The sequence below is a fragment of the Vulpes vulpes genome, chromosome 1, assembly GCF_048418805.1.
Source record: "Vulpes vulpes isolate BD-2025 chromosome 1, VulVul3, whole genome shotgun sequence".
NCBI lineage: Eukaryota > Metazoa > Chordata > Mammalia > Carnivora > Canidae > Vulpes > Vulpes vulpes.
Window position 1 is genome coordinate 35,095,536 of NC_132780.1, and position 21,376 is coordinate 35,116,911.

Sequence of the window (21,376 nt, forward strand, 5' to 3'; positions counted from 1 at the left end):
TAGAAGCTTTACCTGACATAGCAGGACCTCAGATCTTATTGGCCACACTTCAAGAGATTGTTGTATTTCTCCATCCTGTTTTATAAAAATTATTTTTGACTTCCAATTCTTAATTTTCACCTCCCCAACTTTAACTCCTTTGATTAAAAACTCCACTAACAAATATCTGACTGACTATCTTGAGCCAGGCATTTTATTAGCCACTAAGAGAGAACCAGAGACACCAAGTCAATGTCTTTACCATTAGTGAATATATAATCCACATATCAATAGACACACAAACATTGAAGAAACCATCAGAAAATTATAAGGATGCCCAAGCTCCTTGCCTTGTTCCCTTACTATCACAAAGTGATGGTCTCTGGAGACACAGTCTTTAAGTTCAAATCCTAGTTCAGTTCCAACTATTTTCTGAGCCTAGTTGAAATGACCAGAATCCTAACCCTGCCCCCTTCCTTGCAGGTGTATGGTAAGGATTAAATGAGACAACATATGTACAATACACAATATGTTACCCGGCACACAGCTATCATTTCCTAAATCTTTACTGCAATTACCTTGGAGGGACTAAAATGTAAGAATTTCCAAACTGCTATCCTTCTACATCAAAAGGACTGTACTTTTAGCCCATCTTCCTTCTGTCTTAGAAGATGAGGTGTCATTCCTCACACATTCGCTTATTCAACAAATATTATGTCCCCACTGTTAGACTTCTCCTCTCCAAGAAAAACTGTCTCTGATTCAGACTCATCTTGTCTTCTTAAATCATGCTTCAAATTTAAATCTGCTTTTCTCCTTTTTCTTTCCTCTGTGTGTCTAAAAGCTACATATACTTTTCATCTGGGGCCATGTAACCACCTGAAGCCTGCTTTCTCTATCTCCTCTCCTCCACTGCTTATAGTATATCCACTGCCTCTCCTCCTGCTTACTCATGCACTCATCCATTCAGGAAACATACGAGCGTCTGTGACTTCAGTGCAGGTGTTACGATCTCTGCTCTTGAGATGGTGGCAGGTGTTTTTTGTTCCTTGAGCACTCTACCACAGCTCCTCATTTAGTCACCTGGCTCCTCCAAATCAGTCAAACCGCGGGTCTTTTCTCAGTCCTGACTTCCCCCTTACAAGGAAGCTAATGCAACAAAATTGGCAGAAGTAGTCTCAACCAATTGCTGACTGTTTCTAATGCCTGAAGAGAGGGCTGGCTCGTATGTGTTTGTGTAATTGAGGACAGACATAGAAGATGAGAGTGGGCATATAGGTAAGCTAGGATGAATAATTTCCAGGGAACTTCTGCAAAGGAAGTTAAGGAAATCTACAAATTGGCACAGAGCCAATGTTGTCAAAGATGAACACTGCAAAAAACATCTTCTGTCAGAAGCAATTTGCATTCATTTGTATGGATTTCTTCAAGGTAATGAACACCCAAGACATCTCTTCCTGGGAGGAAGAGGGGAGAGTGCTATAAATGCGCTCTTTGTAGGCCTTCTGACCCAGTTTAGTGACTAGTTTAATATTCAAAGGGCAGATGTGTTCTCTTCACTTTAGAAAGTTTGATGCTCAAAGACAATTTAGGTCATTGGCTCTTGTGACAGCATTTCCCTTGTGAGGAAGCTACACTTAAGCATCTCTCTTTTGTATTATTGATAACAAAATTGGTTAGGGCCCACAAAGTCCAACAGTTTTCTGGGCTGTTTGGAAGAAGCAATTAGATCGACACTCTGTTCCAGCTTTCCTATTTAGAGGGATGTGTGTGTGCTCTGAACACCAGATCTGTGAAAGCAGAGTTCTAGCACGAGTTGTTCTTTCCAAATACATTTCAATCATCTCTTCCACACCAAAGCAAAATCAGAAATGACATTACAGACACATTAAGTTTTTGGTTCAAAACATGAACGTTTTTATCTTGGTAGTGAGTGAAATGGGTTCTTTTACCATTAGAGAAAACAAAGCCCCTCCTTCATCCTCCTATCTCCCCTCCCATGAAGTACAAAGAGCCACCCGTCCTTGAATCAAATGCCATTGTTTCTATGTTGGTGTATCTCCAGTTAAGATTTCTGAGAGATGGGAGTGAATCTTTATTCAGTGTATCCTCAGTGCCTAGTTCAGATTCTGGCACACAGATTTCTGCAATTATTTGTCAAATACATTTTCCCCTAAGAACATTTTAGAAACAACTTCAGATGTAAAATCCAAATTACCGAGCATTGCCCATGAGGCCCTTCTCACTTCCTGTCCTAGCTCCGGTCACATTGCTTACTTTCCCCTTGAGTCTAATTTTATGCAGCAACACTGATCAAATCACCCAACATATCATGCCCATTCACGCCATGACGCTTTTGCACATACACATTTTTCCACGTGGAATGTTCTTTCCTTCCTTTGCTAATCATCTTTTAAGGGTCATACAACTCCAATATAACCCATTTACAGTGTTTTTTCCTCAGGCAAAATTGGTTCTTTTAACACACTCTTATATCTGAAATATTTTTATGGTATGTTTTATTAGAAAGCATTATGATTAATTGCTTATATCAATTTTTCCCATTAGCTGGCCAGATCCTAGAATGTATAAATTATGTCATTTTCATCTTGGTATTGCTAATGCTTAGCATGGAACCTGGAATATAGGAAATGCTCAAAAATATTTATCTAATTAAATTGATTTCTAGTTCGAAGTCCAACACATCTACTTTATTTTGCCCCTTTCTGACAAACTAGTACATATTTTCGCCCTTAACGGTGTATTTTAATAAATTTCTAGAGGTAGAGTAAAAAATTTTAGAAATTAGTCACAGATGTTGTTTTTTAGTTCAAATCCTCTTTAAAATAAGAGGTACGTAAATAAGTATAAAGATAACAGCTTTGAACATTTAAAAATACTTATTCCTAATGAATCACATGCTGAAGTGCACTGGTTGAAGTTTTCTCAAACACTTACACTATTTTTTTTTCCTATTGAATCCTGATTGTAACCATGGTAAATATTCCGATTAAGTTTTATTATACAATGAGAATTGCTAAAAAGAAAAGGTGGAATAGGAATCTTAAAGCAAGGTGACAAGTATCTTCTCTCTTATAACTTGAATATCCTATGAAAACTAATCTATCCACCTGCTGAAATCAAAAAAGGACTATGTATTTGAGAAGCCTGCCAAGTGAGGTCTGAGATTTCAGGAGCCAGAGTTGAAAAAATATTATGAAACACTGATACAGAAATTTGTGTCACTGTAATCTTTGAAATTTACTTACAAGGGACATTAAAAAAAAAACCACACAAACAAAACTACCCCATGCCCCAAACACAAAGATCTAAACTGCAGAGACCTGGAAGCCAATAAGTCTTAAAAAGCACCCTACATAGTCTAATTCATTAAGGAACTACATGGGACAGGCTCGGGAGATGGAGTACATGGAGAAAGGTAACCTTTTCTTCTCTTCTGCTCTATGAAGCCTAACCACACTCACTGTGTAAGTGTGTATTGCCATCACTCAGTATGACATCTTATGCATAGGATGCATCTGAGAAGTTTAGTGGAAGCAGCGAATTTATCACTCAATTAACAGGCTATGTCCTGTTTCTGAAATATGGACAGTCTCCACCCAAGCCAAGCTCCATGGATTAACTATAGCTGAAAACAATCAGATCCATTCAGCAACTTTTCAAGGGTGACCATTAACATTAATATGGACACATCCCTAGTGGTACAGCCAACATTTTATAAAATTTCCTCATGTTAACGTCAGCTGGATTAAATCCATAGCCAGTCGCAACTCAATCTTCCCAAGCCAGAAGGCTAATTGTTTTTATTTAAAATTTATAGGGGTGCCTGAATGGCTCAATCAATTAGGCATCTGTCTTTGGCTCAGGTCATGGTTCGAGGGTCCTGGGATCAAGCCCCACATTGGGCTCCCTGCTCAGCAGTAAGCCTGCTTCTCCCTCTCCCTCTCCCCCTGCTTGTGCTCTCTCACTCTCTCAAATGAAATCTTAAAAATAAAATATACAGTATTATATTTCCAAACAGCAACACTGAGTGATTCTCACATGCCAGGTATTATTATCAGTTCTTTACATAAAAAACATAATGTGTATGAATGTGTATAACGTTTAATTCTCCCAACTACACTGCAAAGTAGTATTACTAATTCTATTTTATGTAATGTCTCTTTATCACAAATTTATCTGAAAACTGGACCTATTAATACATCATTATTAAAGATTAAATAACATGGTATAAATTATGTGTTTTGGTTTTGAGCCATGATAGCTTGTTAAAAGTTCATTTTCTAGCCCTTTCTTCAACCTCATCAATTTTTTTGCTATTGTTACGGTTCAAAAAATATTGTTGTATGTGAAATTAACATCATATTAGTCATCAAGAAAATTATAATACAATAAGGTAAAACTATACACCTCTCAGACAGGCTAAAATTAAAAAATAAGGACAATGCTAATTTTGGTGAGAAAGTGCAGCAGTTGAAACTCTCATACATTGTGTTAAAGAGAGTATAAAACAGTATGACCAGTGTGAAAAACTGATAATTTCTACTAATGGCAAGCATATGCCTACCCTATAAGCTAGCAATTCCATTCCTAGAATATAAACAAGACACATGAATGCATATGTTCACAAGAATGTTCATAGCACCTTTACTTGTAGGAGCTCAAAATGAGAAATAAGCCAAATGTCCATTAATAGGAAAGAGAACAAACCAGTTCTGCTGTATTCATTCAGCATTACACAGTACCATTACACAAAATGATACATGAAACAAAATGGATTAATCTCAGATTCTGTTGAATAGAAGAACACAGACACATGAATACATACTGCCTGATTCCACTTATTCAGAAGTTCTACATCAGACAAGATGTATTAAATAGAATGATATTATTATTAAATAATAAAATAAAAAAATAAATGATATTATTATTAAATAGAATGATAGAATCCTGACAGTGGTTACCTCAGGTGGTGGTTAGCTCAGGTGGTGGTTGCTGTGGTATTAACTAGGAGGACACCAGGGAACATTTTAGGGTAATGTAAATTGATGTGTCTTGATATGGGTGGTGGTCACATAAGTGATTACATTTAAAAATTACTGAGCTTACAGTTAAAACTCATTAATTTTACTGTACCTAAGTTTACCACAACGTAAGCAAAGTTTTCTCAATGATGTTCAACTATTTGTGTATCTCCACACCTGTGAGAAAACTTTAGGATGGTGAAAACCCACCATCCCAGAGAAGTCAGTCTGAATGGTCTTGATGTCTAAAGGTCATTTGTTTGTTGTGTGAGGACACATGCAAATGCATATTCATTCCTCCTCCTCAGTGATACAGCACTATTAATGACAGCAAAGTAAGTTCATTATTCCCCTCGCCTAACGTTTCATAGCCGTCTGGAACAAAAGAAAGCATTCTGTGCCATAGCTGCTACCTACTATAATTCTCAGAAGGCCATTCGATCACTCTGGATGAAAATATTTTAAAATATATAAAACAGGGGCACCTGGCTGACTCTTGGGTCATGAGGTCAAGCCCCATGTTGGGCATAAGGATTACTCAAGCACTTTTTAATTTTTAATTTTAATTTTTTAAAGATTTTATTTATTCATGAGAGACACACACAGAGAGAGAGAGAGAGAGACAGAAACACAAGCAGAGGGAGAAGCAGGCTCCATGCAGGGAGCCCCATGCAGGACTCGATCCTGGATCTCCAGGATCACACCCTGGCCCAAAGGCAGTGCTAAACCCCTGAGCCACTCGGATTACTCCTCTCAGATACTTTTTTTTTTTAAAGGATTTATTTATTTATGATAGACATAGAGAGAGAGAGAGAGAGGCAGAGACACAGGAGGAGGGAGAAGCAGGCCCATGCCGGGAGCCTGACATGGGACTCGATCCCGGGACTCCAGGATCGTGCCCTGGACCAAAGGCAGACGTTAAACCGCTGAGCCACCCAGGGATCCCCCCCCTCTCAGATTCTTTTTAAAAAATAAATAGAACCTATAAAACAGAACACTTGTCCATGATGGGGGAGATTGCGAAGTTGTTTGGATGTAGATAATGAGTTTGCCAGAAGCACTGGAAAAAAAGGAAAAGCCAAGGACGCTCCTACAGTGCAAGTCTCTTCATAAAGCACCCTGTGGCTGCTGAACCATTCCTACCGTTAATGACTAAGGCATCTGGACTTGCCTCTGCATTTGCACAGCTGGGGTGAGTGGTGCTCAGCTACAGAGTTCTCTGAGGTAGTGGGTGAGGAGGTGGCAGCATTGCACTTCAACTTGAGTGGACTCAACTATACAGATAGTTGAGTGCAAGCTGTACACCAGGGCAACATAAATATACCCCACATCCACCACCCAAAGTCGTGTCGCTTCTTGTCCCAGCATTCCCTTCACACTCTGTGCTTCAGCTTCCCTCACGAGATGTCCCTCCATGCGCCATACTCCCTAGGAGGGCTCCTTCCCTCTGCTTATGCCACTAGATCTGGAATATTTTTCTATTCCAACTTGCTGTAGGTATCTCCTTCAGTGTTAGTTCTAGTAACTTTCAGGCTCTCTTTGGCACCCCTATCTGTGCTCATCAATGTGAAAACATCTATAAAGCCATAGTGTCATTTCCGATATGCTTGTCTGTCCCCCTACCTCCATTATTAGCTCCTTTGATTGTAGCCTAGTATTTTTCCTCCTTGAATCTCTAATACCTGTAGTATCTGACACAGAGTGAGAGATGATTATAGAGTATGGGTTAAGAATGAATAAATAGGGGAGAAAAACCTAATTTTATATTCTTGTTTTTATATGTGAATTGCTGTACACCTAAAAACAAAATACTCATCTTGATAGCATTCAATGTGTATCAACTTTCTCCCCTCAAAAGAATGTCCCTAGAAATAGGAATATTCTGATTAAAATTTTAATCTCTCTAAAGCTGAATTCCCTTAAGCATGATTAATTAAAAATAATCATAAAACTTTTCTCATATTCAGTTGACTACCATGTTGCTACTTCTAAACAAGGTGTTCTTCTGCTTTCTTTTCTCAGGGATATAGATTTGGGATGGCGCAATTTTATTAAACCAAAAGAGTTGACAAATCCCATGAAAAGCTCCAAACAACCTTTCAGCAGTTGTGAAAAGCATGAACAATGGAAAACTCAAGGAGGCATTTGAGGAGACAAAGGAGCCCAACTTGCCATCTTTCAGAGGGATTCTGAAAGCATTTCTTCTGGATTTCAATGTGTTCCTCCAAAAGAGGAGAGCTTACTATTTCTGCAGGTGCATTAAGCCTCTCCTCAGAAATACTGTGTATAGCACTCCAAAATCAGGTTCTGTAGCTGGAGTCCAACTCTTCCTGTTATATCTTAGCAAAAGGTACAGACTGATTATATTCACTTACGGAGTGAAATCTTAGCACTACTTTTTAGGCATGGGTGGCTTCCAGAATCATTAAGTTATTTTATATCTGAGGGATTCATATTAATTAGCGAAGAATTGTACCTACCTACAACCATGTTAAAGAGAATCTGTTCCTGTCCACATCACCTACTAGAAGAATGGGTCTAGGCGGCCACATATTTATCTGGTGATTCAATTTCCCTACCATGGCTATGTAGGTGAGGGTGGAAATCTGTCCAAACCTGAGTCAGTGAGATTCCATAGGAGACAGAGAGAGACAGACAGACAGACAGACAAACTAGTGAGCTATAAGAAATGCAACTGTAAGATCATATAGTACTGGCACTATGGCAAGTCTTAATAAAATATGGAGGAGGCTAGTCTACAAAGAAAAACACAAGTATAGGGTAGGTGGACAAGAGAAGCTGAAATGAGACACTAGGACCCCATAACACAAACATGGGTCCCTGTGTTATCTCGATTTATTTCTGTTCCAGTTGCTAAATATCCTAGAGCCTAACCGTAGAGAAAAGAATTTATTTAAGTTAATGTGAGTGGGGGGGGGGGGGGACCCCTAGGTGGCTCAGTGGTTTAGTGCCTGCCTTTGGCCCAGGGCATGATCCTTGAGTCCCGGGATCGAGTTCCATGTCGGGCTCCCTGCATGGAGCCTGCTTCTCCCTCTGCCTGTGTCTCTGCCTCTCTCTCTCTCTCTCTCTCTCTCTCTGTGTGTGTGTGTGTGTGTGTCTCATGAATACATAAATAAAATCTTAAAAAAGAAAGTTAATGTGAATGTATTTCTGTTACTTGCAAGCAAACCACATCTAAAACAGCAATTTTAATGTAACCATAATAATGACTTATGTTTTGTGTCAACCTGTCTGGGCCACAGTGCCTAGAAAACATGGTTGAACATCATTCTGGATATTTTTGTAAATAAAATAACCCAATTTTTGTAAACGAGTTTTGGATGATATTTAACTTCAATCAGTGATCTCTGAGAAAGGCATATTTTTTTATTATTATTTATGATAGTCACAGAGAGAGAGACCTGCACAATGGAAGTGGTCTTCATCTAACCAGCTGAAGGCCTGAATATAACAAAGGCTGGACTTCCCTCAAGGAAGAAGGAATTCTGCTGAAGACAGACTCTGGACTTAGTCTACAGCACTGGTTATTCCTGGATCTACAGCAGACAGCCTTTGGACTCAAAATGCAAGTCCCTCTGGAGTCTCCAATTTGGCAGTCTCCACCATGAGATTTTGGACTTGCTGAGACTCAAGAGTCAGGTGAGCCAGTCCCTTAAAATCAGATCACTCAACCTCCCTCTGCCTCATGTATAGATATAGACATACATACTTATGCACACATATACACACCCTGTTGGCTCTGTTTCTCTAGGGAACCCTTACTAATACAATGTGCAATAACTACAAAGTATAATTAGTTGCACATATATAATATGCATTCCCTAAGCCCAAATTATTATAAAAGACATCTTGAATTCTGTTCATCTGCACTGCACCATTTCTGTGTTATTAGATTGAAAAGAAGGGACTCATATTTACTGAACACCAACTATAGTGTATGCCCAAACCTAACACATTTATTTCCAAACAAAGAGAAAGAAGTATTTTTATTTAACTTACAACTAAGAAAACTAACATCAGAGAAGTTTTGTATCTTGTCAATGATCATTCTGAGGCTATGCCATGTAATTCTTTTTGTTGTCAAGTACTTAAATGATGTATTTGTTTGTATAACCAGAACCTAAGAAAAACTCTATGGTCTAGTTAGGCTTCAGATGACGAGAGTAATGGAGGGCAGATATAAGATGCAGAGGAGTGCAAAGGAGGAAATTGTGAATTTGGAATCAGAAAAGCCCACTAAGATGTGGCTTAACCTACCTAGGCTATATATGTATATATATTTCTTTTTCAGCTAAAAAGGAGAATAATTGCTTACTATATACTTGCTTTGCAGGGTTGCTATGAAGTTCAGTTCATTTGATGTAAAGCAAAGTATTCTGCAAATGGAAAAGAACTTTACAAATGTTACATTTTAAAACTATTTCACTTTCTGTCTCTGTCCATTTCAACAGTGTTTGTGAAAAATGACATCTTTTGTAGGACTGGAGCATTCCTTCTTCTCAGAGCAAAAGAAACCAAGTACCCCCCACAAACATTTGTTAAATACTAACTACATCATGAGACAGCAAGCCCACCATACAACACTGCCCAATAAGCATGAGATTACATTATTATAATTAATGAATGATTTACCCTCAGCTCTTTCAGATATTAAGGTAGTTTTAAAATAAATAAGGACATACAATGACTTTCTCTCATCTCCACTTAATCCCAGTATGTTAGAGCTGTAAGAGACCTTAACAATCACCTTGTTAAGTTGGCAAAATGCAGCCCACACACAGGGCAAGGACTCCCTGCCCTCTGTATACAGCTGCTGAGCCAGGAATAGTTTTACATTTAAAAATGGTCGAAACCAATGACGATAATATTTCACGACATGTGACAACTGTATGACATTCAAAATCAGTTAGTCTTGGTCTGCTCAAGCTGCTGTAACAGAATACCACAGACTGGGTAGTCTATAAAAAGCAGAAATGGGGCAGCCTGGATGGCTCTGCGGTTTAGCGCTGCCTTCGGCCCAGGGTGTGATCCTGGAGACCCAGGATCGAGTCCCACCTTGGGCTCCCTGCATGGAGCCTGCTTCTCCCTCTGCCTGTGTGTGTGTGTGTGTGTGTGTGTGTGTGTGTGTTTCTCATGAATAAAAAAATCTTAAAAAAAAAAAAAGCAGAAATGTATTGCTCCCAGTTCTATAGGCAAAAGTTCAAGATCAGAGTGCCAGCAAGGTCGGGGGAGGCCCCTCTTTTGGGTCATAGACTTTTTGTGTCCTCACATGATGGAAGGGGGCTAGCAAGCCTCTTTTACATATCACTAATCCCATTGATGAGGTTCCACCTTCAAGACTTAAGTACATTCCAAAGTCCTCACCTACTAATATCACTTTTGGTAATTAGGATTTCAACATACAAATTTTCACCATATGAACGTTCAGACCATTGCACGGTGTTCCTAGCAAATTTTATTGGAACATAGCTACATTTATTTATGTGTTGTGTATGGCTGCTTTCTTAAGATACAATGGCAGAGCTGAATAGCTGTGACAGAGATTGTACAACCTACATTTACAATGTGGGCTTTAATAGAAAAAGTTTGCCAACCATGATCTAACCCAATCTTGTTATTTTATAGGTAAGAAAACTAAAGCATTGAAAGATAAAACTACTTATTCTAGGAAACTCAGCTAGCATATTATTTAATGGAGACTTAAGGCTCAAATCTCATTTTTATGTCCATTTTTGATCATGCTGAATTTAATGGCTGAAAATTAGCTGAATTATACTTATTTTTATGGCACTAATTTTATTTGAGTATAGTTGACACATCATGTTACATTAGTTTCAGGTGCTATAAACACAGTGGTTGAACATCTCTATATGTTATGCTATCATCTTTAAATTATACAGCTCCCTTGTGATAATTATTGGATTTATCTTAAAATCTTTGATTGCTCATATGAACTAACTTCATACAAAAATTTCACCTTGAAGTAAAATACTTTCATTTGTTCATTGAAATGGATTTTCTATCTTATTATTCTTAAATAGTTCTAAGTAGAAGTTATTGTAGAACAAAATGATGATAAAAATTAAATATTTCACTTGATACATCAATCAAATGAAAATACACTCCACTTTTAAGTTACAAAGCAATAATAAATGGAACATTCAAACACTTTCAGACAAATTGGACACATTGGATATTCTTAAAAGAAGAAATGATTGACAATAAGATTGAGAAAATAGTTCCTTAGTCTTTCTATATTTAGTGAAAGAACTTGACCAGTTAATTTCCCAAATGTTAGCTGAATTTCAGTCTTTTGTAAATTAAGAAAGAAAGTGTGCCTAAAGTTAAAACATCCGTTTCACATCACCAGAACTTCTCTTTGGCTTTCCAATGAAATCAACTACCCACCCACTCCTTAAAATACTCATCTTCAAGAGGTAATGTTTAAAGCATTGGTTTTCAACTAGGGATGATTTTGTTCCCCAAAGGATATTTGGCAGTGTATGGAGACATGTTTGGTTGTCACAATGCAATATGAGAGGGAGAAGCTCCTGGAATCTAGTGGATAAATCCAAACAGATTTCTAAATATCCTACAATACACAGGACAGACAGCCTTCACAATGAAGATTTATCCAGGCCAAAATGTCAGTAGTGTAGAAGCTGGGAAACCCCATTTTAAAGGGAAATCATTGGGCTAGCCCAAAGTCTTCAATAATTGCAAATTAAATCTCCAGAGCTTAAATGTCAAGCCATCATTCATTCTTAAACTAGCCCTACAGAACAAACATGTTTTATGGATCCTGTTGAAGAGTTCATTCTTTTAAATATTTTTATTCATTTATTTCTTCTAGTAAAGAGATGGATAAATATGGATATGCCAAATTTTTTTTTTTAACCTTCTTTCCAGTCTTTTCTTTTCTTTTACTGATCTTAACCAGCAAGTACTAGGATAATTTTTCTAATGATTCTAATATCTTTCCTAAGATATTTATTTTGACTTTGATCTATTTTTTTCCCCAGTAGGAACATGATAAACTAAGACTTCTATTGGACTTCTATCCATGATAGCTGATACAGTAAAATAACTTAATGCTAACAGAAAAACAAATTTTAAGTCACATTTACCTTTAAATGGAAATGTCAAGATACTTCAATAAGATTATATCTAAATAGTTATTTCTAGACACTTGCAAAAAAACACAATTAAAAAAAGGAAGGAGTATCTAGGTGTCTCAGTCAGTTAAGTATCCAAATCTTGATTTCGGCTCAGGTCATGATCTCAGGGTCATGAGATGGATGGAGCCCCGAGTCTGGATCTGTGCTGCAAGTGGAGCCTATTTCAGATTTTCTCCCTTTGTTCCTCACCCCCTGGCCCACCTCACATGCTCACGCAGTCTCTCTCTCTCTCTCTCTCCTCTCTCTCTCACTTAAAAAATAAAGAATGGCCCAGCAAGGCCACTATATTATTAAAGGTAATATGTTACAATCTCTTAGATCACTAAATTAAGGAAAGTTCTTATTCTGACTTAATCAATAGGTGAGGTAATTACAATCTCTCTCTTTTTCTTCAGCAAATATTTTCAAAGCAGGCCTCTGCTGCTACTTATTTACAGTTTCTTCCTTGATTATGTAATTTTATTCTGCATCATTTTTACTATTAATCATTGGTTCAATTCCTTAACTAATCATCCCATTTGGGGAACATATTAAGTACATCAACTCAAGCTCAAAGTTCTCCTAAATTAGACAAAAATGCCAAGACCCTATAATAGCATTTGGTTCTTTTGGATAATAACTTTAGAGAACTGCACCAAGACCATAGTTGTCTATTTGGACATTTACCTATTCAATTGTAATTCATCTAGCAATCAAAATATTCTAAGCTCTTTGCCAAATGCACACACCAAATTGTCTAAAACATGATTTCCATGAGGCAAAAGAACTAATATTACAACATGCTAAAAGGAAAGATAGAAATACCCACTGATTTTTATAAAAAAGGAGCATAAAAGGAGTACCTAATCTAGCTTTCGGGATTCAGGGAAATTTTTCCTAAATTCATCAAGCTTACCTGTGTTCACTATTAAAATATGGGCAGGAGTTAGGTAGGAGGCGTGACTCAGACTTTCCAGGCAGTGGAAATGGCTTGTGCAAAAAGCCCAGTGGCAAGGAATTTCAAAATTTGAGGAAGGAAAAACAAAATATAAAGGTAGAGAAGTAGGCAAAGATTAGATCACTAAGGATATCATATGTCATACCAAGGAGGTTAGATTTTATCCTACAGGAGAAAGGGAACTGCTAAAGAATGTCAAATATGGCAGCATCCTACTCTTGCTTGCATTTTAAGTGGACCATTCTCGTAACTGTGGGAAGGATCAATTTGGAGGAGACATCTGTAGTATTTTGGACCCAAGAATAAAAGAGACTGATCTTGGGAACTATGAATAGACAGAAGGAGAGAATCAGAGACATATGAGGAAATCTGGCAGAACTAATTGGCTGATTGTGGAAGGGATGAGAGCCAACCAAGAAAAAGGCATAAGCCCAGGTTTTTCAGTTCAGACAACTTGGTGAATGGATGATGTTAGTAATTGGGAGAAAGTATAAAGAAGTAGCAGATGTGAAGGAACTTGGTTAATTCAGAAATGGCAGAAAGATTAGGGCAAATTTTAGGCATAGCGCTTTCTTTGCTACAGAGTTTCTCTGCCTCCAAACCATGTAAGTGCATCATTTCTTTAAACAAGAAAGAGGTTCATATGCCATGTATTTTTAATATTTATTATAGAGAGAAAGCAAGGGGGGGGAAGGACAGAGAGGGGAAAAAGAGAGAAAAAAAATCCTCAAGCAGACTCCCTGCTGAGCAGGAAGCCTGAAGAGGGGCTCCACCCCACAACCCTGAGATTCTGATCTGAGCCACAATCAAGAGTCAGAGGCTTAACTGATGAGTCACCCAGGAGCAATCTGCTCCCTCATGTTTTCTTTTATTTGTGTGTGTGTGTGTGTGTTCCAATAAAACTTTATTTACAAAAATAAATAATGGGTGAGATTGGGCCCATGGGTTGCTGACCTGATTTTGATGGTCAAGTTATCCTTTCTTTCTTTTTTCTTTTTTCTTTTTCTTTTTTTATTGGAGTTCAATTTGCCAACATATAGCATAACACCCAGTGCTCATCCCACCAAGTGCCCTCCTCAGTGCCCACCACCCAATCACCCCATCTCCCTGCCTACCTCCCCTTCCACTACCCCTTGTTCGTTTCCCAGAGTTAGGAGTCTCTCATGTGCTGTCAACCCTCACTGATATTTCCCACTCATTTTCTCTCCTTTCCCCTTTATTCCCTTTCACTATTTTTTATATTTCCCAAATGAATGAGACCATATAATGTTTGTCCTTCTCCGACTGACTTACTTCACTCAGCATAATACCCTCTAGTTCCATCCACATCAAAGCAAATGGTGGGTATTTGTTGTTTCTAATTGCTGAGTAATGTATACAATGGAACATTACTCATGTTTCCTTTTAATACAGGATACCACTTATTGACTATACACTTCTAGCACCTAAGCTGGTGCCTTGCGTGATTCTTTAAGAAACCATTATAAAAGTCATCCAATGTCTGTGAGCATGGGGACTTTTAAGATATGGTAACATTATGGGCTTATATTAATTTTTTTAAAGATTTTATTCATTTATTCATGAGAGACACAGAGGGGATGGGGGGAGACACAGGCAGAGGGAGAAGCAGGCTCCTCGCAGGGAGCCTGACGTGGGACACGATCCCTGGACTGGGATTTTGCCCTGAGCTGAACACAGATGCTCAACTGCTGAGCGACCCAGGCATCCCTGGGCCTATATTAACTCATACAGAGATACTGCGTGCTCAATTTTTAACAATAAAAATCAGATTACTGAGGCGTGGTCATGCCAGAGGCAGAATATTAAGGAGCCAATGTCTATTTAAGTGTCACACTTCAGAAGACATCGTCTCAAAATATTACAAGGCATAAGGTTCATCTGTATTGTTTGTTAAAAGGCAGATTCTCAAGGTCCTCCCAGGGGCTTATCTTAGTAAGTTTGGGTAGAATCTCAAGAAACTGATCCCATAACAGGGAGTCTTGGACCACACTTTGAGAAACACTTCAAGGGTTCATTTGGTAAATACATCTCCCTCCAAGGCAATTTAATATATAAAATGTTGCTGTTAATGGATTTATGAATAGAATCAACCCTTCTGTCCTTCCTTCATCTATCCAACCATCCACCCTTGAATAATCTTTAATTAGGGGGCGGGGGGCGGGGGAGAAGTAAAAGTTATCAATGTTATAAAAAAAAAAACAGCAATTCCTATGCCTGTGCCTCTGAAAATGGAAGTAGAGAGCAGCCACAGGTCGGAGAATTTCCAAAGGCTTCTGAAAAATAAATTATGTGTGATAAACACAAAAATATCACTCTCCTAGAGATTTTGTTATGCCTGCCCCCACCCCACCACAGCAGTTGCACTACTGTATTTTTCTCATATGCTCAAGAGCCAAGACAATTTTGTTCAGCTCAGCTCCCCTTATTTATTAATATTAGGTATCATTTTTAAAAAATTCAAGCATAAAATTAATTATAATTTCCAAAGTGTTATTCCAAGTGAAAGGTCCGAATGTTCTCTTCCTCCCCTCCCCTATCCGGTCTAGAATCTCTTCTTTCCTAGGTTCTTGAAGGCTGTAGGGTAGGGCAGACAGGGTTATGGGGGAAGAACTCTACCACTGCAGGCATTGGCTATGACTGCTTTGGCCTTGGCCCCCCAAGTAAACAGGCCACCCCTCACTTGGTACTACCACGTCTCATTGGCACGAAAGGAACATGCACATGAGTGACCACTGCAGTTCCAAGGACACAGGTGAAGGATAAAGGAGGCATGTATAAGACACTGCAGAGGGATCCCTGGGTGGCACAGCGGTTTAGCGCCTGCCTTTGGCCCAGGGCGTGATCCTGGAGACCCGGGATCGAATCCCACGTCGGGCTCCTGGTGCATGGAGCCTGCTTCTCCCTCTGCCTGTGTCTCTGCCCCTCTCTCTCTCTCTGTGACTATCATAAATAAATAAAAATTAAAAAAAAAAAAAGACACTGCAGAATTTTTACCATGCACACCATCTTTGGGAGCTCTGGTTCACAAATCTCCACGTGAATCCAATAGAATAGAAACATCTGAAATGGTTGCAGGACCCAGAACAATCCATGAAAGTAATAAATACATAAATAAAACACAGAAAGAGGGACAACCATGTCTCCAGATTGTTTTGTCATCTACAAATCAAAACAGGGCAGCCGAATACAATTCACTTATTTATCTGTAAATGATCACTCACGATTAAATTTTGAAAACGTGTGAACTGTTTAACTTAAAAAAACCTTTTGCTCTCACTGTTTACTGTCACAAAATCTGTTCTGCCCAGATGCCAGCAGAAGAAAGGGCATTTAATCAAGTTTCCCCTCTAGCTCAGCTGAATCTATGTCAGTTTTTCTCCATGTGTGGTCCTTCTAAGAGCTGTTCACATTGGACTCACTGAAGAGCTTGTTAAAATGCAAATTCCCAGGCCCACCACCTACCCCTGGGGATGGGCTTGGATATTTGCTTTGCTCACTAGCTCCTCAAGTGATTCCTATGCATTTTCAGGACTTCATGTATTTGCAGTTTATCTGTTTATTCTTCAATAAATATTTGCTGCATACTTTTGCCAGCCAGAGATTTTAAAACTCCTTTTCATAGAAGTCACAGAAAGGGAGAAACAATACAATCTAGTTGTCCGTAGATGATCTTGGAGCCAGTTGAGTTTACAGCAACAAGATGAGGGCAGGGAGGACAGAAATCGGCTGGAAAGGCAGGGTTCTCTTTCACTGCAGGAAGTCCTATCTACAAGGCAGGCAAAGCCCTTTCCCTTGAGAAAGGCCTTGCCCCATATTACTGGGACTCCACAAGTCATCCCAGAGCCAGGTGGCCCTGGACTCAGACTCCCAGCCACATCCTTCCTCCTTCCCCAGCGACCACACACTTTCAGTCTTCTCTCCATAATAGAGGGCACCAGAAGACAGAACTCTCCAGAGAGACAGGAGGGTTCCTTGTTGCCTCAGGAATTTCCTTCAGGCTGCCCCAGGAACATTTTACAAAAAGGCAAGTCACATGGTGACTGCTCAGCAGCCTGAATCAAGCCACCATCTGAAACACACCAGACAGAATTTCTCTCTCCCGGGCTTTAGTATGAGCACATTCTCTCCTCTTTTTTCTTTTCTTTCTCTCATTTTCTTAAAGGGAATCTGAGGCTGGCTTTGCTGAGATGAAAAGACAGAAGTTTCTTTCTTAGTAGCCCTTAAAATCTTTCCTGACAATACACTGTGTTGGCCTAAAAGCAGTTTATTCTTCAAGTGTCTCATCTTTAAGGCACTTACTTAATGGAATTGGCCCCTAAGACATTCCCTGACCTCTCTCGCCATGGGAGAGACCCATGTCTCTCAGACCAACATGTCTTAGAGAGAACAGGTGTTGTGTTTCCTCTCCTGTGGTGGAAACTTTACTGCTACTCACTAGCAGGTAGCTAGGTGGCTTAGGAGTGCCTTGTCGTGACTGAGCAAAAACTTTGGCTTATTGATATTCCTCTACATGCCATGTCAAGATTCAGGATTTCAGATGTGAAAAGGAGACCTTGAAGTCTTAAATTTGAAACATACATTGAAATGAACCCCAACCTCATTGTTTCCTACAAGTTCGAGACCATCAAAAGGAAGTCAGCTTTTGGAATGCCTGGCATCAACTGTAGAAGACAGACTCAATTCATTTTGTCACGAGGATCTTTTTGTTTAAAAAAAAAAAAGATTTATTTATTTATTACAGAGAGGGGTGGGAGGGCAGAGAGAGAAGCAGGCTCCTCTCAGGAGCCCGATGTGGGACTCCATCCCCGGACCCGGGATCACGCCCTGAGCCCAAAGGCAGACGCTCAACTGCTGAGCCACCCAGGTATCCCTGTCATGAGGATCTTGTTAAGCTTCTGAGGCAGTATGATGGACATTGGTTACCATTACAAGGAATTATAGAAGTAGAAAACGTTAGTAATTGAGCAGAATTTATGCTCATCTTTAGCCTACCTTGATCACCACTCTCAATTATTTCCCTTTTGTTACCCAGTTCACTTTCATTAATTCTTTGGATAGTGATATGAAAGTGAGGAGAGAAAAAAAAAAAGTGCGCTTTTTGAATGGATTCCAAAAAACTGGGAGTTTATTATACATACAATCTTAAAAAACTAGAAGAGTTATTTCTGACTATTATTTACTTCAAAGAGTTTTATTATCAAGTATGTAATGGAGCTCATACTCATCAATAACATGGAATTATATATATTTTTCTCAATCTCACTAGAATAACTGACATACCCTTTCTACCTCAAAGAGGAACCACATAATGAGAAGTTCTGTCCTTCCTTCTCAAGACTTTTACTCTCACACATGAGGCCCTCCTTTGAACTAGCCACAAAGATCAAAACTCAGAAGTTATCCTAAATTCTTCCTTTTGCCACAATTAATCAAGTTAACAAAACCCTGATCATTCTACCTCCGTCCCTATTGCCTCAGCCCACATCCTCATTAATTCTCTGGGCCTCCAATTTCATCTCTCAGCTTCCAATCCTAGCATCTTCCACTCATTCTAGCCAGTACAATCTGAGCAATCTATTTAATACCTGAATTTGGCAGTCACCTCCCTGCTAAAATCCCTTTGATGGTACTCCATAGTTTTCAGGATAATTATCAAACAGCTTAGCAGCTAAGGCCTCCTATGATTTTAAATGCTGCTGAATGTCCTAGTCTTCTTCTATTTGAATATCCAATCCAGTTAAACTATTTTTAACCTCAAGAGACTATGTTCATTCATACCCACAGAGCATGGTTGCCTTTACCCCATGAAGTCCTAGCACTGGATCCAAGTCAAGACCTAAACTCTTCATTTTAAAGAGGACGATGCCAAGTTACAGAGAGCTTAAGTAACTTACCCAAGGTCACACAGGTGGTTAGGAACACAATAGATTAGGATCCAGTGTTTAGGTCTAACTCTCCTATATCATTTATATATAAAATTTCTTTATTTTTTAATAAAATTTCTTTAATCTACTTTGACATTGTTCAAAGTAGAAAATCAGACTCCTTCTCAGTATGAAACTTTGAAAATCCTAAAATGATATTGACCATTTGGTCTTCATGGACACACTGGCTTAAAAATCTGCTTGAATATTGGATCCAAAATCTGCTTGAAGTACAGAGCTTTTCTTTCCTCTAGTGCAACCCATTTTTCAGAAGCCTTCCCTTTACTAAGTCCACTCAAACTTCAATGCAAACAAAGCTATCTGTCCTGAAATTAATCTTCAAAATCAACATAAGTTACCAAATAAAACAATGGCAGAGACAGGCCTAATAATGAATATGAAATATGCTAAGAACATTCTGTCACTGAAATAAACTTGACTTCTCATGATTAGCAAGATGAAGTCTTGAAACACATAAGAATGAAGCAAAGGACAACTGAAGAGGAATAGTCTGGACAAGGTCCCATTTGAAATGTATCCGTTTGAAAACAGCCTCTGTCTTTTGGCTATCATCATCATGTGCGTGTCCAAAAATTCATTTTCAAATGTTATTTCCAATTGCAATCTCAAATTCAAATGTGAGTTGGTCGGCATGTTCAAAAATTTCTCTGAGATGGACAAAGCAAAAAAAATGAGATGTTTTCAAAAGGAATAATAAGTATATTCCAACATTCATTCATTGAGTTTATTTAATTCCTGCTTCAGAGGCCAGCCTTCCCCTTCTAATTCCTTTGTATCCTGTTTCTATTAGGAAATAGGAAATAGAGAAAATAGGATTACAAAGCCATTTCTAAATATTAGCACGGTGCTGAAATAAGTTACCAAAGAAATACATATTTTCAAGGAAAGGATAGGGAGGCAACTGGCTTGAGCCCAGTCTGTCAAAAATGATGAGTGATCAGAGTTTAGCTAAATCTGACCATATGATCACGCCCTCTACTGCATTACTGACAAGTCAGAGCCCTGGAAAAAACATATTACATCAGAAAATGCTTGGATGGGGACCAAAAATTACCTGTTGAATAGGATAATTGGGGTTTGTTAGCTTATGATTTCAATAGACTCCTAGATGCCCAGGGAACCCATCCACTAAATCACCATGGTGGTCGTAGTGTGGGGGAGTAGAATAAGAGACAGGGAAGGGAGAGGGGGAAACAGTAAAGAGCAGTAAGAATCACAGTTATTGAATATTTAATTTATAAACTAAACCAGGAAGAGCACTGACCAAAAGATGCAAATGATTACTCAGGAACTTCCAATTTACTTGAAATATCAAAGCCGGGCAAGAATACATAGGGACTAGCAAAGCAGATAAGACAGCAGCAATCCCAAGGGGGAAAAATTTATACGACATTCATATCCAGAACATTGATGATATACAACAGACATATAAAAGTAGCTTTCATTTCTTTTGCTATTGCTGAAAGAATCTGGTATCACTTTTTTTTTTCCAGAGGAGTTTGAAATATGTTCACTATCTGAAGTTTCCTAGGATAGTTACGATTTTTCAGAAACACAGATGTCATTTGGAAAGGAACTTCTCTAGTAATACACGTCCTGTCTTCCACATATTGAAAGAGTTGGATGGATACTCACCAGTATACTTTATTAGATAAATTGTTAAAAAGTCCATGTTAAAAAAGCATAGTAGGAGTAAACTGTATACTTATCACAGTATTGGTGGAGTATTGACAATGCCTGCCGATATATAGCATGAACAGTGGTTCCCATTAAAAAAGACGATAGCTTTTCTCAAAATAAGTAATCTACTTCAGATAGATACTTCTCTGCTGGTTTTGTGATTAGGAAATGATGAATTAATGTTTTCCATTTAAAAAAAACCAGAGTATTAATGAATCATATATTGAGAGTGCTATGCACATACCTGTTAAGAAGGCCATTATGTAAGTCAAAAAGCATTATTTTGGGGGTAGGGCCAATGAATGACTTTAAATGAAAAATGTTTCTCATTGCACATGGGATTGCTGGAGTCAATTTTCTCAGTCCTAGTTGGATTTGTCAAGACATTCTTTGCCCCAGACCCTTGATTCAATAGTGATTCTTGAGGAAAATCTATATTCATTTGTTTCTCCTGCCCTATCACACACAGTTGGTCCAACACAGCAAAAGCACTTATATCCAAGGACGCTTCTCTCCCACTCCTTATTCCCAAATTGGCTTTTCCTCAATACTCTCTTAGGGAAGCAAACC

The 21,376-nt window shown here is 38.6% G+C and overlaps 1 protein-coding gene and 1 non-coding gene across 24 annotated transcripts in view; one reads left to right on the forward strand and one right to left on the reverse strand.

The window, feature by feature from the left end:
• Positions 1–21,376, reverse strand: part of TRPM3 (transient receptor potential cation channel subfamily M member 3) — an 862,465-nt gene that overhangs the window by 462,902 nt on the left and 378,187 nt on the right. The gene's annotated exons all lie outside the window — the stretch shown is intronic.
• LOC112922162 (small nucleolar RNA SNORD66) lies at positions 8,243–8,303 on the forward strand. Its single transcript, XR_003235399.1, has one exon. It is a non-coding gene; the product is annotated as a small nucleolar RNA SNORD66 (small nucleolar RNA).